The sequence below is a fragment of the Lipotes vexillifer genome, unplaced genomic scaffold (assembly GCF_000442215.2).
Source record: "Lipotes vexillifer unplaced genomic scaffold, Lipotes_vexillifer_v1.1 scaffold473, whole genome shotgun sequence".
NCBI classification, from domain to species: Eukaryota; Metazoa; Chordata; class Mammalia; order Artiodactyla; family Lipotidae; genus Lipotes; species Lipotes vexillifer.
The window spans coordinates 366,871-388,737 of NW_006780788.1; positions in this window are offsets into that span (position 1 = coordinate 366,871).

Sequence of the window (21,867 nt, forward strand, 5' to 3'; positions counted from 1 at the left end):
GTTGCAGCCCAACTGGAAAGGGTTGGTAACATCTTTTTCCAAGTTACACTATTCTCTCCTCTGAATTATTACAAAAACTTCCTAACTGGCATAGCTGCTTCTATCTTTCTGCTCTTTTGGTTTATTCTCAACAGAGCATCCTGAAGGTTTCTATTAAAGCTTGGTCAGGTCATTCCTTTGCTTATCACCTCTGCCATGGCACAAACCTACAGCCAATAATCTCATCTCACTCAGATTAAAAGGAAATGTCCTTAATAAGCCTACAGGGTTCTACGTGATCTGGACCACCACTGTCTCCTGTCACTCTCCTCTTCACTCACTTGATTCCAGCCAGACTGTCCTCCTCATTATTTCTCAAACATAACAGTACATTACAGTCTCAGGGTCTTTGCATTTGCTGTTTCCTCTACCAGGCATACACTTCTCCCACATATCTGTAGGGCTCGTTGCCTCACTTCTTTTAGGACTTTGTTCAAATGTCACCTTCCCATAATTCCCCCCCTTTTTTTTTTTGCGGTACACGGGCCTCTCACTGTTGTGGCCTCTCCCGTTGCGGAACACAGGCTCCAGACGCGCAGGCTCAGCGGCCATGGCTCATGGGCCCAGGCGCTCCGCGGCATGTGGGATCTTCCCGGACCAGGGCACGAACCTGCGTCCCCTGCATCGGCAGGCAGACTCTCAACCACTGCACCACCAGGGAAGCCCCCACATAGTTCCCTTTTTAAAATTAAATTCTCTATTCCTCTTCAATTTTCTCACAATCATGCAACATATATATATTGAACTTATTTGTATTATATATTTCTGTGCCCTTTATTTTCCATGAGAGATTTATGACTCTTATGTTCACTACTAGATCCCCAGCACTCAGAAGAGTGTCTGGCACATAGTAAGAATTCAAAAATTATTTGCTGAGTAAATAAATTAAGCTACTATTCCAATAGCATTACTGGCCTTAGAGGTTCATTATCCTCCCAAGTGTGTTACCTTGACTAGTTTAAACCATCAGGGGGAAAACTCACTTCTTTCATTATTCACTCAGTCTTTCAAAATACATTTACTGAGTTCCTTCTATGAATTAGGAACTGAAAATACAATAATTAATAAGATAAATGTTATGCACTCTCCTATAATCATCTCCCAGCTCTTAGGGAAGGAGGGACACTTCACTGTCATCCTATGTTTAGTCTATATAGATATTCAATCAGTTATTCCAGACTCTAGGGCAAATCTTCGTAAAACAGAGTTATAGGGGTACTATGAGATATGGATCCCCTCTGGATTTGGGCAGGCTTTGAGGGAAGTGTGGGGCTGGTTGGGGTCTCAAAGCCAATCGCCTCCGGTCATTAGACTGCTCTTCTGGGCTCTTCAAGAGCAGCCCAAGAGGAGTGGGGTATGACAGTATTCCACATGGTCTTCTCAGGTGGTGAGCACTCCCAGCACTTACTGTTGTGCCCTAATGCTCTTGTGTGGAGCCCAGGAGTATCTCTGCAACCTGGACAAAAGGGCGGTATTACTGCTAGAGGCACTTAGAGAGAACCACACAGAACAGCAACCAATTGGGGGAACTCAGCCAACTGGGGGAACTCCTCATGAGTATAGGTCCATGCAGTGGCTAATAGCTGAAGTCTTCATAAAATCCAGGTACTTCTGACTGTTTGTGCCTTTCTAGTGATGTCCAGGCTCACAAAGGCCGCTCTAACAACGTATGCACATTCTGCAAATGAGAGCTCCATCATTATTATTATTTTTTTTTTTAATTTTTTGCGGTACGCGGGCCTCTCACTGCTGCGGCCTCTCCTGTTGCGGAGCACAGGCTCCGGACGCGCAGGCTCAGCGGCCGTGGCTCACGGGCCCAACCGCTCCGCGGCATATGGGATCCTCCCGGACTGGGGCACAAACCCATGTCCCCTGCATCGGCAGGCGGACTCTCAACCACTGCGCCACCAGGGAAGCCCTTCATCATTATTTTTAAATATTTAGATTTGAGATCATTTTTCATTATCACAAAAATTTCAGCATTGCATTTTTCAATGAAAGAAAAGAAATACTGGTTATATACTATAAATCTAATTATAACTGTTATAAATTTTTGAATTGCTATAACAATGGTATAAAATTTATTACATATTTGTGGGAAGAAATTTTCTTATTGATAATGACTATCAAAAATTAGAAGACATCATTTAAAGTCTTAATCAGAAATTGTTGGTGGTCATTTCAAGTATAAAATCCAAATAAAACTTATAGTTACGTTCACTGAAACAAGATCAAGTTTCTTACTTGAAATTTCAAGATTTTATATGAATGTTTTCTTCCAATTAAAGATCTAGTATTTTTTCTAACATTTTGCTTTATAAAAAGATGTAATCAGGACTTCCCTGGTGGGCCAGTGGTTGAGACTTCACCTTCCAATGCAGGGGGTATGGGTTCAATCTCTGGTCATGGTGCTAAGGTCCCACATGTCTCACAGCCAAAAAAACAACAAATAAAACAGAAGCAGAGGACCTTCAAGATGACAGAGGAGTAAGACGTGGAGATCACCTTCCTCCCCACAAGTACATCAGAAATACATCTACATGTGGAACAACTCTTACAGAATACCTACTGAAAGTTGGCAGAAGACCCCAGACTTCCCAAAAGCCGTGTGGCTGACAGGGTCTTGGTTCTCCAGCCAGCTGTCATGCCTGAGCATCTGAGGTGGGAGAACTGAGTTCAGGACATTGGACCACCAGAGACCACCCAGCCCCACATAATACCAATCGACCACAGCTCTCCAGGAGATCTCCGTCTCAACGCTAAGATCCAGCTCCACTAAAAGACCAGTAAGCTCCAGTGCTGGACACCCTATGCCAAACAACTAGCAAGACAGGAACACAACCCCACCCACTAGCAGAGTGGCTGCCTAAAATCATACTAAGTTCACAGACACCCTAAAAACACTACCAGATGCAGTCTTGCCCACCAAAAAGACAAGATCTAGTCTCATCCATGAGGAAGCCTACACAACACACTGAAACAACCTTACCCACTGAGGGCAGACACAAAAAGCAATGGAAACTACAAACCAGCAGCCTGTGAAAAGGAGAACTCAAACACAGTAAATTAAGCAAAATGAGAAGACAGAGAAATACGCAGCAGATGAAGGAGCAAAGTAAAAACCCACCAGACCAAACAAATGAAGAGGAAATAGGCAGTCTACCTGAAAAAGAATTCAGAGTAATGATAGTAAATATGATCCAAACTCTTGGAAACAGAATGGAGAAAATATGAGAAACGATTAATAAGGACCTAGAAGAACTAAAGAGCACACAAACAATGATGAACAACACAATAAATGAAATTAAAAATTCTCTAGAAGGAATCAATAGCAGAATAACTGAGGCAGAAGAACAGATAAGTGACCTGGAAGGGAAAATAGTGGAAATACCTACCACAGTGCAAAATAAAGAAAAAAGAATGAAAAGAACTGAGGACAGTATCAGAGACTTCTGGGACAATATTAAACAGAACAACATTTGAATTATAGCGGTCCCAGAAGAGGAAGAGAAAAAGAAAGGGACTGAGAAAATATTTGAAGAGATTATAGTTGAAAACGTCCCTAATATGAGAAAGGAAATAGTCAACCAAGTCCAGGAAGGACAGAGAGTCCCATACAGGAAAAATCTAAGGAGAAACATGCCAAGACACATATTAATCGATCTATCAAAAATTGAATACAATGAAAAAATATTAAAAGCAGCAAAGGAAAAGCAACAAATAACATACAAGGGAATCCCCAAACAAATATTATTTGGTGTAAATATTTATGCACTAAACATAGAAGCACCTCAATACATAAGGGAAATGCTAACAGCCATAAAAGGGGAAATCAACAGTAACACAATAATAGCAGGGGATTTAACACCCGACCTTCATCAATGGACATATCAACCAAAATGAAAATAAATAAGGAAACACAAGCTTTAAATGATACATGAAACAAGATGGATTTAATTGCTATTTACAGGACATTCCATCCAAAAACAACAGAACACACTTTCTTCTCAAGTGCTCATGGAACATTCTACAGGATAGACCTATCTTGGAGCACAAATCAAGCTTTGGTAAATTAAATAAAATTGAAATCGTATCAAGTATGTTTTCTGACCACAATGCTATGAGACTAGATATCAATTACAGGAATAAAACTGTAAAAACTACAAACACATGGAGGCTAAACAATACACTACTAAATAATCAAGAGATCACAGAAGAAATCAAAGAGGAAGTCAAAAAATACCTAGAAACAAATGACAGTGAAAACACAACGACCCAAAACCTATGGGATGCAGCAAAAACAGTTCTAAGAGGGAAGTTTATAGCAATACAATCCCACCTCAACAAACAAGAAACATCTCAAATAAACAACCCAAGCTTACACCTAAAGCAATTAGAGAAAGGAGAACAAAAAAACCCAAAGTTAGCCGAAGGAAAGAAATCATAATGATCAGATCACAAATAAATAAAAAAGAAAAGAAGGAAATGATAGCAAAGATCAATAAAACTAAAATCTGGTTCTTTGAGTAGATGAACAAAATTGAAAACCATTAGCCAGACTTATCAAGAAAAAAAGAGAGAGGGGCTTCCCTGGTGGCACAGTGGTTGGGAGTCTGCCTGCCGATGCACGGGACACGGGTTTGTGTCCCGGTCCAGGAGGATCCCACATGCCGCAGAGCAGCTGGGCCCGTGAGCCATGGCCGCTGAGCCTGTGATCTGCAACGGGAGAGGCTGCAGCAGTGAGAGGCCCGCGTACCGGAAAAAAAGAAAAAAAGGGAGAAGACTCAAATCAACAGAATTAGAAATGAAAAAGGAAAAGTAAAAACTGACCCTGCAGAAATACAGAGGATCATGAGAGATTACTACAAGCAACTATATGCCAATAAAATGGACAACCTGAAAGAAATGGACAGTCTTAGAAAAGCACAACTTTCTGACACTGAACCAGGAAGAAATACAAAATATAAACAGATCAATCACAAGCACTGAAATTGAAACTCTGATTAAAAATCTTCCAACAAACAAAAGGCCAGGACCAGATGGCTTCACAGGCAAATTCTATCAAACATTTACAGAAGAGTTAACACCTGTCCTTCTCAAACTCTTCCAAAATATAGCAGAGGGAAGAACACTCTCAAACTCATTCTACGAGGGCACCATCACTGTAATACCAAAACCAGATAAAGATGTCACAAAAAAAGAAAACTACAGGCCAATATCACTGATGAACATAGATGTAGAAATCCTCAACAAAATACTAGCAAACAGAATCCAACAGCACATTAAAAGGATCATACACCATGATCAAGTGGGGTTTATCCCAGGGATACAAGGATTTTTCAATATATGCAAATCAATCAATGTGATACACCATATTAACAAATTGAAGGATTAAAACCATATGATAATCTCAAGAGATGCAGAAGAAGCTTTCCACAAAATTCAACACCATTTATGATAAAAAAACTCTCCAGAAAGTAGGCATAGAGGGAACTTACCTCAACATAATAAAGGCCATATATGACAAACCCACAGCCAACATCATTCCCAATGGTGAAAAACTGAAACCATTTCTTCTAAGATCAGGAACAAGACAAGACTGCCCACTCTCACCACCATTATTCAACACAGTTTTGGAAGTTTTAGCCACAGCAATCAGAGAAGAAAAGAAATAAAAGGAATAAAATCAGAAAAGAAGTAAAACTGTCACTGTTTGCAAATGACACAATACTATACATAGAGAATCCTAAAGATGCTACCAGAAAACTACTAGAGCTAATCAATGAATTGGGTAAAGTAGCAGAATACATTAATGCACAGAAATCTCTTGCATTCCTATACACTAATGATGAAAAATCTGAAAGAGAAATCAAGGAAACACTCCCATTTACCACTGCAACAAAAAGAATAAAATACCTAGGAATAAACCTACCTAAGGAGACAAAAGACTTGTTTGCAGAAAACTATAAGACATTGATGAAAAAAATTAACGATGATACAAACAGATGGAGAGATATACCATGTTCTTGGACTGGAAGAATCAACATTGTGAAAATGACTATACTACCCAAAGCAATCTACAGATTCAATGCAATGCAATCCCTACCAAACTACCAATGGCATTTTTCACAGAACTAGAACAAAAAATTTCACAATCTGTATGGAAACACAAAAGATCCTGAATAGCCAAAGCAATCCTGAAAAGAAAAATGGAGCTGGAGGAATCAGGCTCCCTGACTTCACACTATACTACAAAGCTACAGTAATCAAGACAGTATGGTACTGGCACATAAACAGAAATGTAGATCAATGGAACAGGATAGAAAGCCCAGAGATAAACCCTCACACATATGGTCACCTTATCTTTGATAAAGGAGGTAAGAATATACAGTGGAGAAAAGACAGCCTCTTCAATAAGTGGTGCTTGGAAAACTGGAAAGCTACATGTAAAAGAATGAAATTAGAACACTCCCTAACACCATACACAAAAATAAACTCAAAATGGATTAAAGACCTAAATGTAAGGCCTGACACTATAAAACTCTTAGAGGAAAACACAGCCAGAACACTCTATGACATAAATCACAGCAAGACCCTTTTTGACCCACCTCCTAGAGGACTGGAAATAAAAACAAAAGTAAACAAATGGGACCTAATGAAACTTCAAAGCTTTTGCACAGCAAAGGAGAACATAAACCAGACGAAAAGACAACCCTCAGAATGGGAGACGATATTTGCAAATGAAGCAACTGACAGAGGATTAATCTCCAAAATTTACAAGCAGCTCATGCAGCTCAATATCAAAAAAACAAAAAACCCAATCCAAAAATGGACAGAGGCCCTAAATAGACATTTCTCCAAAGAAGATATTCAGATTGCCAACACATGAAAGGATGCCCAACATCACTAATCATGAGAGAAATGCAAATCAAAACTACAATGAGGTATCACCTCACACCCGTCAGAATGGCCATCATCAAAAAATCTGCAAACAATAAATACTGGAAAGGGTGTGGAGAAAAGGAAACCCTCCTACACTGTTGGTGGGAATGTAAATTGATACAGCCACTATGGAGAACTGTATGGAGGTTCCTTAAAAAACTAAAAATAGAACTAACATACGCCCCAGCAATCCCACTACTGGGCATATACCCTGAGAAAACCATAACTCAAAGAGTCATGTACCACAATGTTCACTGCAGTACTATTTAAAAAACCCAGGACATGGAAGCAACCTAAGTGTCCATCGACAGATGAATGGATAAAGAAGATGTGACCCACATATACAACAGAATATTACTAAGCCATAAAAATAAACGAAATTGAGTTATTTCATTTCGTATTTGAGGTGGATGGACCTAGAATCTGTCATATAGAGTGAAGTAAGTCAGAAAGAAAAAAAATAATAACATATGCTAACACATATATATGGAATCTAAAAAAAAAAATGGCTGTGAAAAACCTAGTGGCAGGACAGGAATAAAGACACAGACATAGAGAATGGACTTCAGGACACAGGGTTGGCGAAGTGTAAGCTGGGACAAAGTGAGAGAGTGGCATGGACATATACACACTGCCAAATGTAAAATAGCTATTGGGAAGCAGTGACATAGCACAGGGAGATCAGCTAGGTGCTTTGTGACCACCTAGAGGGGTAGGATAGGAAGGGTGGGAGGGAGACGCAAGAGGGAGGGCATATGGGGATATAAGTGTACATATAGCTGATTCACTTCGTTATACAGCAGAAACTAACACAATGATGTAAAGCAATTATACTCCAATAAAGATGTTAAAAACAAAAAACAGAAGCAATATTGCAACAGTTTCAATAAAAGACTTTAAAAATTGTCCACATCAAAAAAATCTTTAAAAAACAATAAAGATGTAATTATTTTCATCACCATGCCTTACATAGTTACTCCCAAAATTTTTCTGATTTACCCCCAGGAAATATTATCATTTTCTACATGTGCTTTGACATTAAAAAAAAAGGTTGATAAGTACTCCACTTTGGAAACTTGTATGCCATGGGTGAATCAGTTGTCCTCTTATATACGAACCTTTTCAGACAGCCGAGATTTCCAAATGGCATTTCAAACCTCATTCTCTCATGGTTGATTCCTGTGCAGATAGACACAAGCACTGGTGACAGGAATAGCCTCCCTGCCCTATCACTCAATTCCTCAGTTCCTCAGAATGAGATCAATAAGGCTTCACTCTTTTGAAGGAGAAATTATACCATTGTCTTTGAATGTCATTAAAGACAGTATGTGAGTTCACTAAGAGGATGTGTTGATGGTACAGATTTCCAGTCCAAGTTAGAATGACTGCTTCAGGGTCGAAGAAGTGAGCTAAAATTATCCCAATTTATACCAGAATGACATTTGCCACAATTATTATAGTATATAAGCTTAAGCCACAGGAAGAGAGTATGGTTAAAATCACCACTGCCATCTTTGATATGTTGAATATCTTTTAGGCTCATTTACCTTGTTTTCTAAAGAACTTAGAACTTTAGCCCCTAAGGGTTACCTTTATTAATAATGGGTTTGACTGCGTAATTATCAAAACAGTGTATAATCAAAGCTGTGGCCTCAGCATGATCAGACAGCTATGCAATTTACTGCCTATGTGATAGCACCTGTTTTCCCATTTGTGTGTGTTTCTTTTCTATTCAGCAATGGAAGGGCCTAGTGTAACCATAAGTGAGGCTTTATCTGCTGCATATCCATCATCACTCTGGCTTATTCAAAGAAGAGATCTATGTGTGGCATAAAAGGATATTTTTCTAAGTATTAAGACAAATGTTAACACTTGGAAAATAATAATTATATTTGGAAAAATTAAAATCATGCAAATGCTGATGATCATGGCTGTGGAAAGTGGAGGCCAGGACTCTGTTTCCATTGCCTTCATAACCCCCCCTAATATAACGTTAGGCTTTATCCCTAGAAAAAACTCTAATAACTGTTTATTGGTTTGAGTGAATAAAAGATATAAAATGTCTTTAATATTCATAGCATTCATCACTGGTACATTAAGAAGAGCACAAGGCTTTATTGATATTGAATCTTTGGCCAGGCATGAGGAACAGGTGTGAACAGTAAGTATGCTATAACTCTATGATCTGATGTAAACTTAGCTAAAAGCCTGTTCTCCCAGACCTATGGTTTCCATGCAAAGCTATATGCTGTGGTTTCATTTTTAAAAATTATTTCCTGCTGCAGAAATTCATTGAGAAGTTGAGTTTTTAGGGAGAATATGTAGCAAACTGTTGAGTGCTTCAGTCTGGAAGCATCATAGTTTGTAAACACTATATTTATAATGATGCTGATGCTAGCTCTGTTGTGTCTGGATAGAGGAAGGCACTCTGTTACTCTGTCAAATGCCTCACACACATTCTCATTTAATCCTCGGAATGCTTTTACTATTGTAACCCAATCTTATTAATGAGGAAAATAAGGCTTAGCATCTGAACCAAGTATGTCTGACTCTAAATGCCATGCTCTAATCCCTTGGCTCACTGCTTCTTAACAAACACACATTAATGTCCCTACATTTTACACATCAGATCTAGAAAAGATTTCTCATTTCTGTGATAATGAAAAATGATCTCAAATCTAAATTTCAAACTATTTAGGAAAAAAGTATCATTTTTGTTGCTTTATAGGCTTGAATTAATTATTTGTTAAATTATAAAATCATTTTTTTCCCTTTGGAAACCTGCATACTAACATTTAGAGCCAATTTGAAGACAATGAAGATTTGGGTATTCTAATATATATTTGAAGAATTATGAAACACTGATCACTGTGATTGTAACCACTATGAGCAAAGAGGATACCCACAGCCAGACAGGTCAAGAATGAGTTTTCCAGGTCATTGGCTCTGCCCAGAACTGCCTTGGTGAATCATGTTTCACACAGCCTCTCAATGCTGAGTTAGCATCTATGTACATCAAGGCTGTGGTCAGAATGACTAATTCATGCGCTAAGCCCAAATGTCAAGATTTGTTAAACACGTATGCCTTTAGAAAACTACCTAACCGAACCCACTGGAAGAAAAGTGATAGAACAAATTATTTGTCTACGTTCGGGTTTAGGCGTTTTAATTTACTGCTGTGAGTAGTAGCCAAACTTTTATTGTTTGGATTTGGCAGAGTAATAGTCTACCTGAGGAAAGGATGAAGGTCTATTCCTGAAAGTCTTCAAGAACAGGCATGTAAGGAAATGAGTGAGATTGATAAAGTTTCTAGTAGTATATGATACAGAGGCTAATAAGGGAGCCCTCCAGTCTTCCCTAACCATATTGAATAGGAATGCATTATGAATGAATAAATCAGCAGCTTAATGATATAAAGGCTTTCAATGTATCAACGCTGCTGTTCCATTATTAATCTCTCTGCTCCTTTTCCCCAAGCTTCTTTTTCCTTCTCTTCACTCTAATGAGGAATGTCTCATGACAAGTGTAATAACCCCCACCTCTACCACCGGAACATACACACCTTCTTTTTTTCTTAGAGTGGAATAAGGAGACTTATAGATCCAAAGGCAAAAATCTGCCTCTCACCCTCTTCGTCTCTTTTCTTCACCCCCAGTTCCACTCAACCAACAACAAGAGAGCACATGCTGGACTGCTCACAGTGATGTGCATTTTCTGTACCAACAACGTCATTCTTCACACTTTTTATAGTCCCATAAAAATTAGTAGTGTTTGGACAGTCATAACATGACAGTGTAGGAATCCTGCTACCATCTCTCCCAGATTTTACTCACATAAGGAAAGGGAAAAAAAATGACAAACATTAACTAAAAGGATGCTTATAATATGACAGAGTCTCACTTATATGTACCACAACATATTACTGGGGTTAACGTGAGACTCTCATATAAAGCTTATGCAGCTGTCATCTTTGCCTTCCACATCCTTTCCACAGTCAGTGGCTTCTATGTACTCTGGATAGATAACCCCCACATAATTATATTTGAAATGTTCAGAGACACAGAAACTGAAATCTGGCTACAATCCTTGATTTTCCTGAGACCTAGAAGCTCAGTGAGAAAAACTCAAATCCTATACCCTTCAGTTAAGCTAAAGCCTTATACAGACATGTCTGAGGGAACAAGATAGGCATGCAAGGTCATGGCAGAAAAGAACATAAGGCCCCAAGGTAAAATCATTACAAGTTGTAAATGAGTTAGAAAGACAGGACTTCACAAGACAGGACTTCACAAGAGTGCTTGGACATTGGAAAGAACTAGTTAAGTGTTCGTATTTTTTCATAGAACTCTTTCTAAAATAGACTTACATAAAGCTGCCTTTGAAACAATGAATTCACTGATTTTTGAATGGGGTTTTAGTTACTTTGACGTGTTTTTGTTCTGAGAACACCTCCAGGACTCTTCTGAACTTTGGAGCCCATGGATGATTTTCCGTTTACTTAGTGCTAATATATGGGCATTTATTGGTTAATTAATTAATTGATTTCTACTTTTTATAGGTGTTGGACAAGGAGTTATTTAACTGACCAATCTCTTACTCTATTGAGGAATCCACCTCTCTAATTCTGATCACTCACTGGCTCTCTCAGCCCATATTTAAAGAGGAAAAAATGAAATGACCTGTGTAGTTACATTTGAAACTGTTCTTTCTAGGGGTATGATTTGAAGACATGTGATACAAAGCAAGTAAAGTATTGAGGACATTGTAAGCACATGGAAGTAGGGTATAAAAACACTGGTTGGATTATTATAATATTAGCCTAGCTTTGAGTCAGTTTCTTAAGTTCCCGTTGGATCTTGATGGAGTTTCTCCAGGCATGTAAACTATTCCCTGGGTACAAATTAAATACTCTCAAGGCCACATTCACTTCCTCAGTCTTCTGTGGAAGGAATTCATTAAATTAGACTTCTCCACTAGACTGAGAGACTGAATGTAGTTTCTTTAAATGCTCTTTAAGTAAAGGAAAGATGACTTTTAAAAAGTGTATTGATTCGGCAACCAAAATCAAAACCATTTCTGAATCTGTTTACAAAAAGAATAAGCAGAGGGCCCTTTGTCTGCTGAATATCTCATTCTGGCTCCAGATTTCTAACCTACAGTCATATAGCTCTGGAGAAGGCAAGGCTGAGTAAAGAATTTTAAGAAGAATTTGATGGCATGGAGCATGATGATGTTTACCTATCCCTATTTTCCTATGTAACACATCCACAATGGAATGGTGCCTGGATAGGGCAGAAAGAAGTTGAAAAATAAGGACACAGAGCAGTCACGAGGAAGTCAGTAAAATACATGGAAACAAGACTATATGGGTTTCCAAGTTAGTTGCAAATCCACCGATGAATAGGTAGGTCTAACAAAATATTAAACCCAGGTTAGGAGAGTAGCCATCCTCTAATTACAAATATACCTCTTTTTCAAACAGACTTTAAAAAGAGAAAGAAAAGAGTCATACAAGATCTTGAAAAGAAGGCAAAGATGGTAATAAAAAAAGATGGTAAGCAGAGTTTCACTGTATCTGAAGAAAGGCACTTAGAGGTCACTGGGTGTTGAAACAGGGCTGTGACCTTCCAACATGAACATGGAAGTAAATTGATGGGGGCAAAAAGGGAAATGTGAACACTGTTGAAGGGAGACTTGCAAAGAAATCTGAGGACTTTTAGGACCAATAGTAATTACATGTAAAAACTCCTGAGGTTCTGGTCTTGCACCCAACTTCCTTTCAAAGTAACCTTTGAAGACCTGCATATGGGGAATGATGCAGGCAGTACTAGCAACTTAGAGTAAGATTAGGCTTGGGACAAATTTTAGGAAAATTTGCTGTAAACTTTAGTAGAAATATAAGCAGGCAAAGAAAGAAAAAGAAAGGAAAGGAAAAAGGAAAGGACTGAAAGTTAACATAGGATTGTCTCCTGAGTTAAAGTTCTATGCCTCGGAAATAGGTGGGGCTTTGGCAAGATAATGCTCAAAATCTAACCAATAAAAGCATCTTACAGTATAAACATCTACTTTGACCCAAGAGGTCTACTTACAGGATTAGTAACTAAGTAAGGACACATTTTAAAATGTAGAAAATGTTTTATACACACATATATTTACCAGAGGATTATCTATAATTGTGAAACCCAAACATCCAACCATAGGCAGAGAGTTAAATGAATGAGATTTTTCTGAAGACTTGAAAATGAGATTTAAACATCCAGGCAATAACATGAAACAATGTTGTTACAATTAAAATGCAGGTTGTAATATATAGATATATATTTTTAATCAGTATTGTGAAAAATCCTAAGCATAAAAAAAAAATTTTAAAGAAAAGTCACAAATAGTCAAAATTCTTGCATTTGGGTGTATAGGATGATGCCAACATCATTCTCCTCTTCCCCTTCCTCTTCTGATTTCTCATCTTCTACTTCATCAATATAATCTCCAAGTTTTATTTAATAAGCTTATATTTTTCTTTAAATGATTAAAAACAATAGGGTAGAGGTAAAAGCCCATCTGAGATTTTTCCTACAGGAAATAGTTTAAGATGGTGATTCTCAACTTAAGCATGTGTCAGAATTAGCTAATGTCCACGATTCTGTAGTTCTGGGGCAGAAGTGAAAATTTCGCATTTTTCACATGTTCCCAGATGATACTGATGCTGCTAACACAGGGACAACACTTTGAGAACTACTGCTCTTAGAGAAATGTTAACATTCATTCATTATGAATCTCAAGATTGTACACATCTATCCAATCACTTCACCAGAAGGCTCTACTCATGTGATACACTGACTCTAAAATAATATGACTGAACATTTTGCCCTTGACTTTTATCCAAGGTCAAATTAAATATGACACTTTTCTTTTTCTTGGAGAGGGCAATTGAGGCCATTATTTTATGTGTTCCAAGTTGCCTTGTAAAAGGCTCATGTTGAGACAGCCTCATCCACCAGAGGGCAGACAGCAGAAGCGAGAAGAACTACAATCCTGCAGCTTGTGGAACAAAAACCACATTCATAGAAAGATAGACAAGATGAAAAGGCAGAGGGCTATGTACCAGATGAAGGAACAAGAGAAAACCCCAGAAAAACAACTAAATGAAGTGGAGATAGGCAACCTTCCAGAAAAAGAATTCAGAATAATGATAGTGAAGATGATCCAGGACCTCGGAAAAAGAATGGAGGCAAATATCGAGAAGACGCGAGAAATATGTAACAAAGACCTAGAAGAATTAAAGAACAAATAAACAGAGATGAACAATACAATAACTGAAATGAAAAATACACTAGAAGGAATCAATAGCAGAATAACTGAGGCAGAAGAAGGGATAAGTGACCTGGAAGACAGAATGGTGGAATTCAGTGCTGTGGAACAGAATAAAGCAAAAAGAATGAAAAGAAATGAAGACAGCTTAAAAGACCTCTGGGACAACATTAAACACAACAACATTAAACACAACAACATTCACATTATAGGGGTTCCAGAAGAAGAAGAGAGAGAGAAAGGACCCAAGAAAATATTTGAAGAGATTATAGTCAAAAGCTTCCTTAACATTGGAAAGGAAATAGCCACCCAAGTCCAGGAAGTTCAGAGAGTCCCATACAGGATAAACCCAAGGAGAAACACGCCAAGACACATAATAATCAAATTGGCAAAAATTAAAGACAAAGAAAAATTATTGAAAGCAGCAAGGGAAAAATGACAAATAACATACAAGGGAACTCCCATAAGATTAACAGCTGATTTCTCAGCAGAAACTCTACAAGCCAGAGGGGAGTGGCATGATATACTTAAGGTGATGAAAGAGAAGAACCTACAACCAAGATTACTCTACCCGGCAAGGATCCCATTCAGATTCGATGGAGAAATCAAAAGCTTTACAGACAAGCAAAAGCTAAGAGGATTCAGCACCACCAAACCCGCTCTACAACAAATGCTAAAGGAACTTTTCTAAGTAGGAGACACAAGAGAAGGAAAGGACCTACAAAAACAAACCCAAAACAATTAAGAAAATGGTCATAGGAACATACATATCAATAATTACCTTAAATGTGAATTGATTAAATGCTCCAAACAAAAGACACAGGCTTGCTGAATGGATACAAAAAGAAGACCCATCTATATGCTGTCTACAAGAGACCCACTTCAGACCTAAGGACACATAGAGAATGAAAGTGAGGGGATGGAAAAAGATATTCCATGCAAATGGAAATCAAAAGAAAACGAGAGTAGCAATACTCATATCAGATAAAATAGACTTTAAAATAAAGAATGTTCAAGAGACAAGGAAGGACACTACATAATGATCAAGGGATCAATCCAAGAGGAAGTTATAACAATTGTAAATATATATGCACCCAACATAGGAGCACCTCAATACATAAGGCAACTGCTAACAGCTGTAAAAGAGGAAATCGAAAGTAACACAAAAAATAGTGGGGGATTTTAACACCTCACTTACACCAATGGACAGATCATCCAAAATGAAAATAAATAAGGAAACACAAGCTTTAAATGGCAAAATGGACCAGATAGATTTAATTGATATTTATAGGACATTCCATCCAAAAACAGCAGATTACACTCTCTTCTCAAGTGCACATGGAACATTCTCCAGGATAGATCACATCTTGGGTCACAAATCAAGGCTCAGTAAATTTAAGAAAACTGAAATCATAACAAGCATCTTTTCTGACCACAACGCTATGAGATTAGAAATCAATTACAGGGGAAAAAAAGTAAAAACACAAACACATGGAGGCTAAACAATACGTTACTAAATAACCAAGAGATCACTGAAGAAATCAAAGAGGAAATCAAAAAATACCTAGAGACAAATGACAATGAAAACACAACGATCCAAAACTTATGGGATGCAGCAAAAGCAGTTCTAAGAGGGAAGTTTATAACTATACAAGCCTACCTCAAGAAACAAGAAAAAGCTCAGATAATCTAACCAGGCTTCCCTGGTGGCACAGTGGTTGAGAGTCCTCCTGCCGATGCAGGGGACACGGGTTCGTGCCCCAGTCCAGGAAGATCCCACTTGCTGCAGAGCGGCTAGGCCCGTGAGCCATGGCCGCTGAGCCTACGCGTCCAGAGCCTGTGCTCCGCAACGGGAGAGGCCACAACAGTGAGAGGCTCACATACAGGAAAAAAAAAAAAAAAATCTAACCTTACACCTAAAGGAACTAGAAAAAGAAGAACCAGAAAACCCAAAGTTAGCAGAAGGATAGAAATCATAAATATCAGAGCAGAAATAAATGAAATAGAAACAAAGAAAACAATAGCAAAGATCAATAAAACTAAAAGCTGGTTCTTTGAGAAGATAAACAAAATTGATAAGCCATTAGCCAGACTCATCAAGAAAAAGAGGGAGAGGACTCAAATCAATAAAATTAGAATGAAAAAGGAGAAGTTACAACAGACACCGCAGAAATACAAAGCATCCAAAGAGACTACTACAAGCAACTGTATGTCAATAAAATGGAAAACCTGGAAGAAATGGACAAATTCTTAGAAAGGTATAAACTTCCAAGACTGAACCAGGAAGAAATAGAAAATATGAACAGACCAATAACAAGTAATGAATTTGAAACTGTGATTTAAAATCTTCCAACAAACAAAAGTCCAGGACCAGATGGCTTCACAGGTGAATTCTATCAAACATTTAGAGAAGAGCTAACACCCATCCTTCTCAAACTCTTCCAAAATATTGAGGAGGAAGGAACATACCCAAACTCATTCTATGAGGCCACCATCACCCTGACACCAAAACCAGACAAAGATACTACAAAAAAAGAAAATTACAGACCAATATCACTAATGAATATAGATGCAAAAATCCTTAACAAAATACTAGCAAACAGAATCCAGCAACACATTAAAAGGATCATACACCATGATCAAGTGGGATTTATCCCATGGATGCAAGGATTCTTCAAGATACACAAATCAATCAATGTGAAAAACCATATTAACAAATTGAAGAAGGAAAACCATATGATCATCTCAATAGATTCAGAAAAAGCTTTTGACAAAATTTGACACCCATTTATGAGAAAAACTCTCCAGCAAGTGGGCATAGAGGGAAGCTACCTCAACATAATAAAGGACATATATGAGAAACCCTCAGCACATATCATTCTCAGTGGTGAAAAACTGAAAGCATTTCCTCTAAGATCAGGAACAAGACAAGGATGTCCACTCTCACCACTATTATTCAACATAGTTTTGGAAGTCCTAGCCATGGCAATCAGAGAAGAAAAAGAAATAAAAGGAATACAAATTGGAAAAGCAGAAGTAAAACTGTCACTGTTTGCAGATGACATGATACTATACATAGAGAATCCTAAAGATGCCACCAGAAAACTACTAGAGCTAATCACTGAATTTGGTAGAGTAGCAGGATATAAAATTAATGCACAGAAATCTCTTGCATTCCTATACACTAAGGATGAAAAATCTGAAAGTGAAATTAAGGAAACACTCCCATTTACCATTGTAACAAAGAGAATAAAATACCTAGGAATAAACCTACCTAGGGAGACAAAAGACCTGTACGCAGAAAACTATAAGACACTGATGAAAGAAATTAAATATGATACAAACAGATCAAGAGATTTACCATGTTCTTGGATTGGAAGAATCAATATTGTGAAAATGACTATACTACCCAAAGCAGTCTACAGATTCAATGCAATCCCTATCAATTACCAATGGCATTTTTTACAGAACTAGAACAAAAAAATCTTAAAATTTGTGTGGAGACACAAAAGATCCCAAATAGCCAAAGCAGTCTTGAGGGAAAAAAGTGGAGCTGGAGGAATCAGGCTCCATGATTTCAGACTATACTACAAATCTACAGTAATCAAGACAATATGGTACTGGCACAAAAACAGAAACATAGATCAATGGAACAAGACAGAAAGCCCAGAGATAAACCCACACACCTATGGTCAGCTAATGCATGACAAAGGAGGCAAGGATACACAATGGAGAAAAGACAGTCTCTTCAGTAAGTGGTGCTGGGGGCTTCTCTGGTGGTGCAGTGGTTGAGAGTCTGCCTGCCAATGTGGGGCACACGGTTTCAAGCCCTGGTCTGGGAGGATCCCACGTGCCGCAGAGCAACTGGGCCCATGGGGCACAACTACTGAGCCTGCACATCTGGAGCCTGTGCTCCACAACAAGAGAGGCTGCGATTGTGAGAGGCCCACGCACCGCGATGAGGAGTGGCCCCCACTCGCCGCAACTAGAGAAAGCCCTTGCACGGAAACGAAGGCCCAATGCAGCCAAGAATAAATAAATTAATTAATTAATTATTTTTAAAAAGTGGTGCTGGTAAAACTGGACAGCTACATGTAAAAGAATGAAATTAGAACACTCCCTAACACCATACACAAAAATAAATTCAAAATGGATTAGAGACCCAAATGTAAGACAGGACACTATAAAACTCTTAGAGGAAAACATAGAAAGAACACTCTTTGACATAAATCACAGCAAGATCTTTTCTGATCCACCTCCTAGAGTAATGGAAATTAAAAAAGAATAAACAAATGGGACCTAATGAAACTTAAAAGCCTTTGCAAAGCAAAGGAAACAACAAACAAGATGAAAAGATGACCCTCAGAATGGGAAAAAATATTTGCAAACGAATCAACGGACAAAGGATTAATCTCCAAAATATTTGGTGGACAAAGGATTAATCTCCAAAATATATAAACAGCTCACACAGCTCAATATTAAAACAACAAACAACGCTTTGCAAAAATGAGCAGAAGAGCTAAATAGACATTTCTCCAAAGAAGACATACAGATGGCCAAGAAGCACATGAAAAGCTGCTCAACATCACTAATTATTAGAGAAATGCAAATCAAAACTACAATGAGGTATCACCTCACACCAGTTAGAATGGGCATCATCAGAAAATATACAAACAACAAATGCTGGAGAGGGTGTGGAGAAAAGGGAACCCTCTTGCACTGTTGGTGGGAATGTAAATTGATACAGCCACTATGGAGAACAGTATGGAGGTTCCTTAAAAAACTAAAAATAGAATTACCATATGACCCAGCAATCCCACTACTGGGCATATACCCAGAGAAAACCATAATTCAAAAAGACACATGCACCCCAATGTTCATTGCAGCACTATTTACAATAGCCAGGTCATGGAAGCAACCTAAATGCCCATCGACAGACGAATGGATAAAGAAGATGTGGTACATATATACAATGGAATATTACTCAGCCATAAAAAGGAACGAAATTGGGTCATTTGTTGAGACGTGGATGGATCTAGAGACTGTCATACAGAGTGAAGTAAGTCAGAAAGAGAAAAACAAATATCGTATATTAACGCACATACATGAAACCTAGAAAAATGGTACAGATGAACTGGTTTGCAGGGCAGAAATTGAGACACAGATGTAGAGAAAAACGTATGGACACCAAGGGGGGAAAGTGGTGGGGGGGTGGGCGTGGTGGTGGGATGAATTGGGAGTTTGGGATTGGCATGTATACACTGATGTGTATAAGATGGATGACTAATAAGAACCTGCTATATAAAAAAATAAATAAAATAAAATTCCAAAAAAAAACAGTAAAAAAAAAAAGGCTCATGTTGAAAAAGCTTTCACAGAATAGGAAAGAATTTAATCTTACTTTGCTAATTATTTTTAATAGACAATAAGAACCGATTTTAACTTTACATTTATAGCTCTGCTTTAGTTTTGAATTTAAGATGGTTTCCAAAAAATATAAGGCATGAGACAGAAAAAAACTGCAAATAAATAGGTGAGGAAATCAGGACAAACCACCTGCATAACCTGGATGGCATAACCCTAGCCTCCTTACCTTGGGAAGGTGTGCATTTACCATTGCACTAGCTTCCCTCAGGCTTGGTATTCTGTATTTTTTTTCTGTATTAATTTCCTACTCCTTCAGTAGCAACTTTGAGACCTTTCTTGAAGATATATCTTCCTTTCTACCCCAAGTCCCCAAACAGCTACATCAAATTGTAGAAAGATACTTACATTCCTACTCCGCACGTAATTAATCTTTGACTAAATATCAACAAATACAAATATTAATTTCACAGCTCAAATTAATAATTAAGGACAAGAATATTTAAGTGTACTGTCTCAAATATAGTTTTAAATATTTGTTTGAATATCTCAACAAAGCCGTGAGAAACAAAAGCTTCGAGAATATGAAAACCTCTCCGATTGGAGATCAAATAAAAGTGCTATAGGCGTTGTAATGAACTTCACTCAACATCTCACATTTAACCAGCTGAAAATGTTTGTTTTTCCTTTGTAAGCAGCATTCTATTCATCTTTTAGAAATGAGGATCCTGTCTTACAATGGAAAACCAGTGTATTGTCCTATTGATGGAACAAAATGTCCTTGGCTCACTTATCCTCTGGGAAAACACTGCTTTTTGGTACCAGCTACTTAGCATATATTAAAGGAGCAGATTCCAGTAATTTCACTTTAGGGCTTAAAAGTCCAGAGGCTTCCTTTTGTTCAGCATAAAGGAAAATGTTGCTCCTATTTCCCATGTACTGCCTTCTGCTTAACTAAACTCTGGCAATACTAGTTTCCTGCTCCAAAAGATATCCAAAGAGCACAAGAGAAAGAAGCAACTTTAAAATAAGTGGTTAAAGTAATTAACCACATTTGGAAAGGAGAACATTGTGATCCAAGAGCAAGTAGGTCAGCAGCAAGTTTAAGTGAGACTCAGTGTACTGCAGATACCTGCCTGCGCTTACTGATTTGAGGAATATATGATGATAACCCAAATGACACACGAAAATCGTACACTGGCAAAAATCAGCGAAATAATAGAGGCCTCTATTTAAGGGAGAAGGTTATTTTTACTTTGTTTTTTAAACAGCAAACCACATGATTGGCATTTGCTTACCTAATAAGGCTGTCAGGGATAACATTTTCAGGGTTGACACGTAATCAATTCAAATCGGTAGTTCAAGATTCAGATGAAACTTGCCAGTGATATTGATATGGTTCAGAGTTGTTTGGAATCAAAGTAAGCTCAGAATGATGGGTTGATGGAAATTATTTTTAAGAAGTACTTATTAGGTTCCTTCTGGGTACAGAGTCTTGAATAAGACTCTGGAGAGACAGATAAATTATAAACATCTCTGAGAAATATTGTATACAAGGATAAACTGACGGAACTGCAACATGGAAAGAATTCAGTGTGTTTGTATTCCATTTTTTAAGGGAAACGTTATGACATAATTGGTTCAGAGTTTGCCCACTAGGGAGTACTGAGCACTCACCAGGGGTCAGACGCTTCACATAAACATTACCTCATTTAATCCTCAGGACAGTCTAGGGAAGCAGGAACAATTGCACCCTTTTACAAAGGAGGGGAAAATGAAGCTCAAAGTGCTTAAGCAACTGTCTCAAAATAGCATTGTTTGTGGGAATCAGAATCAAAGCTTGAAGCCAGGACTGGCTGACTTTTTTAAAACCTCTGTTTCCTACAACACACCAGGCTGCCATACAGCAGTCTCTTCCATGTTTTGGAGATGCCTTCATCTGGTTCCACAGCAACTTCACATTTTAAATCAAAGATCACTCTATTCTTAGGAAACACCACAAATCATATTCCCCTGAAACGTTAAATGTACCTCAGGCAGATTTCAGATCAAGAGGCATTTCTTACAGGTACTTGGACACCCTCAGGAAGCCATCAATTAGAAATTAAAACCTACTCACACATTCCCTACAAACAAAAGCAAAAAAGTATGAAATAATATTGGAGAGATACATAAAACCAGCTTAATCTTTTTTTTTTTTTTTTTTTTTTTTTT